Below are 4,304 nucleotides of genomic sequence, written 5' to 3'. Positions count from 1 at the left end.
TTCATCAGGAGTTCATTATTAGCCTCGGCCAGAAGTAGGCACGAGATCAGATCAGTATATGTGGCGAATCCTCTCTCTCTATACTGCTGCTGCAGCAACACCTTCGTTGAATGGAATGTAGAGAAGGTCTTATCAAGTAACTCCTTCTCGGTTACTTCTTCACCACACAGTCTCATCATTGAAACTATTTTGAATAATACAGAATTGTATTCATCCACAGACTTATAGTCCATGAATCTGAGATTCTTCCATTCGTATCTAGCCTTTGGAAGTAGCACTGTTTTCTGGTGATCATATCTACGCTGTAAAGCGGTCCAAAGGTCTAGTGGATTTTCCATTGTCAGGTACTGATCCTTTAAACCTTCAATGAGGTGATAGCGTATAATACTAATCGCCATGTATCATTTTATCATTCTCATTGTTTCCCTCGATGATAGTATCACCGAGTCCCTTTGACCTCAGGTTGATCTTTGTATCTAGCGCCCGCTGTAGATAGTTATCTCCAGAGAGATTAAGGGCTGCGTAGTCTAGATTTGAGATCGACATCTGGATCACATTGTCATTTAAAATTCAGATTCAAAATGTGATCATTCGACCTTTAGACATTAAAAAAAAATCGGCTACAAGCATGCCTTATTCGGCCATGTTATTAAACAATAGGATCGGCTATGTAAATCTATTTGACCATGGTGCGAACAATCCTAATTATGATTCTATATGTGACAGAGAGATTTAAAGCCACACGGCCATATGCTTTATCAGATTCAATCAGATTCGAATTCGTATGTTCTATATGCTGGTTGATTTTAAACAATACGAATGCAATTCAATTCAGATTTAATTTATGAATTTAGGGTTTCAATTTAAACAATACAGGCTGCCGGTTTAATAAATATGATTTCAAGGTTTCAAGGCCGTTAGGGTTTAAATTCGATTTAGATTATTCAAGCAATCTATCAATCCTAAAACCTCAGATCATTAAACACTCAATCAAGAAAAATCGGATTCAATCTTTTAGGTTTAGGGTTTCGATTCCAGAATTAGGGTTTCTTAAATTCAGATCAGGAACAATCAATAACATCAATCAATATGTTCTAAGGAATCGATTTATATATCTAGCTATGAGATTGTCGATTTTAGATTGTAGGTTTTAGGGTTTTGATCAAGAACATGAGATTCCATAATAATGGATTAGGGGTTTTAGGTTTGATCATTATGTTCTCAGATTAAGTCTGTACCTTTGTTTTTGTAGGTCTGAACCGGACCACCAAAGATCAGGGACGAGCTGAGACGAAAAGACGCGGGACGGTTCCTATCGGGTCGCGTTGCCGAGGACGATCACGAGCCGTTGCTTGTTGTGGATGGTTGCGTCTGGTCGGGGACTTGATCTGAGCTGGGTACAAGCTGAGCTGAGGCTGAGGACGTTGATCACCAACAGGGAACGTCTGAAGCTGAGCTTGATCGGAGTTGAGACGAGACGGTGGTCGTCTAGGATCGTCGCCTCCGGCTTAGGTTTTAGTGTTTATAGGTTTCGATTTTGTCTCAGGGTTTTGGAGTCTATCGTGCTGATAACGTGTTGTAAAAGAATGGGGAAACTGTGTGTATTATTAATGATCAATAGAGGTTCCTTTATATAGGAATTACAAAGTATAGATAAAAGAAAATTATCAAAAACCTAATCCAACTGGAAATAGGAAAACTACTAAAACAGAGAAAAGGAAAACGTCATAATCCTAAAACGGTCTAAACCGACCGTCTCTCTCTCCTCTTGGTCGCGGCCGCGGCTGGGGCTAGACGTGGCTGTTGGGCCTTCTCTTCTGGTCTTGGTTAATAGCAATCAATTCCATGATTTATAACAAGTATTTGTTTTTGGTAATATTTTGTTTAAATTAATTTGGTTAGTTCTAAATAAATTCAATTATTTTTTATTTGAAATTTTGGTTAGTTCGGAATTTGGTTAAAACCAAATAAATTTGAAAACCGAACTAATCGAATATCATACCAAACATGAATTTTAATAAATGTGCCAAACTGTACCAAATTCATCATCAAACATGAATTTAAACCAAAAACTAGATTTTGACTTGCACATCCACACAATTATTTCTTTTCAATTTTGTAATATATAACATTCATAACTGATCGGCATTTTTTATTGTTTGTATATATGTTTGTTATATGTATCGTGGTTGGATGTTAAATAAATAAAGTGATATATTACATAAATTATTTGTCATATAGTTATGTTTTACTATATGAACTATTGTTCTATTGTTTTTTTTATAAATCTAACCATTACTATGTTTCTATATACTAGTACATTTATTTTCAAAAATATATATTTCATAGCCAATTATAAGTTATTCTTAGATATTAACTAATTAAAATAATAATATTAATTGTAAAAAAAAAAATTGACATTACAAAATTCTAAACCCTAAACCTTATAACTCAAATTCTAAACACTAAAACTTAAACCTTAGTATTAACATTAGACTTATAGCTCAATCTCTAAACACTAAATCCAAGAGTTAATCTTAAACTCTAGGGTTAATCCTAAACTCTAAGATTAACCATAAACCCTAAGATTTAGAGTTTAAGGTTTAGGGTTTTTAGGGTTTAAGATTTTTCTGACACCGTTTAGGGTCTAATTAAGGATAATCCTAAGTTTTAGGGTTAACCCTAAGACTTAGGGTTTAGAGTTTAGTGTTTAGAACTTGAGCTATAAGATTTAGTGTTAATCCTAGGGTTTAAGGTTTAATGTTTAGAATTTGAGTTAAAATGTTTAGAATTTGAGTTAAAATGTTTAGGGTTTACCAAGTTTTACAATGTCAATAGTATTTTTACCTTTTTCATATTTTTTCATTAAGAAAGTAACGCATGACAGTTTTTTATTGGTTAATATCTAGGAAGTTTTTTATTGGTTAGTATCTAGGGAGTGAACCTATAGATTCATCGTAAGGGGTCAATCTAAAAATAGCTCTATAATATATATAACATACTCTTTTTTTTTTTTTTGTAAAAATATATAACATACTCTAGTTTTACAATATGTATATTTTCTTCTTTGTCAAAAAAATGCATAATTTCTTTCAAATATGCTTATCTTTTCCTTTTTTTTTCCTTCAAATATGTTTATCAGTTATGTACACATGTATTTCCTCTTTGATATATTTCAAAATCATTTTTTATTGATATAATATTTAATTGGGAAAATTTGCCAATTAACCAATTTGTCCAATTATGCTCTTACCATTTACCGGTGACAGAGAGCAAATGATGATGTCGACGAAAACACATATGGCTAGAAGAATTCCCTGTATATTAATTGAGAAGCATTTGAAAAATTAGAACTTTAATTTTGTATTAATTAAAAAAAGTTTTAAATCCTAGGTGGCATTCTAAATGCCTTTTAAATTTCATTTCAAAGAATTCTATAGCATCTAATATAAAGTATAGTTTAATCTAATGGTGTCACATTATTCCATAATTATATAACACTAAAGAACATTATATTAACCTAAAATATATGAAGTGTGTATTCTTTCCTTAAATAAAAGCTACGGAATTACCTAATATGATTTACATATATACGGAAATTAATGATTATGAATAATAAAGATTTGATAACAATTTTTGCATCCTTCTTCATTTTTGTTTAAATTTATATTATTAAAAAAACTTAAACAATCACATTAACCATATAATAAAAAAATTAGATTTTTTCTTATATGTTATATTTTGAATTTTTTAAAATGACTTTAAATTACAAAAATGAGGAAACCTTTATATGTTATATATTTTTTAAAACGACTTTAAAATACATAAATGAGGATACCTTATATGTTATATTTTTCTTAAATGTAAGAATTTTCTTATATGTTATATTTTGAATTTTTTTAAAACGACTTTAAATTACAAAAATGTAAGTTTTCCTTAAGTATACGACTAAAAACATTAAAATGACATGTATCAATTCGATGGTTGATTTGAAAGCTTTCAAAACCATATGGAAGATAAAAGTCAAAATAAATCAACTGTGAAATCAATACTGTTCACTTTTTTCAAGAATGTGTTCGCTGGAAAAAATAAGGTTTTTATGTCATATTTTGTTTAATGTCCACTAGAGAACTTTATATTAACCTAAAATATAAGAAGTGTGTATATTTTCCTTAAATAAAAGCTACAGAATTACCTAATATGATTTACATATATATGACAATTAATGATTATAAATAATAAAGATTTGATAACAATTTTTCCATCTTTCTTCATTTTTGTTTAAATTTATATTATTAAAAAAA

This window comes from Brassica oleracea, chromosome C5 (assembly GCF_000695525.1).
Source record: "Brassica oleracea var. oleracea cultivar TO1000 chromosome C5, BOL, whole genome shotgun sequence".
NCBI lineage: Eukaryota > Viridiplantae > Streptophyta > Magnoliopsida > Brassicales > Brassicaceae > Brassica > Brassica oleracea.
The sequence above is the reverse complement of the archived record's forward strand: the minus strand, read 5'-3'. Positions refer to the sequence as shown.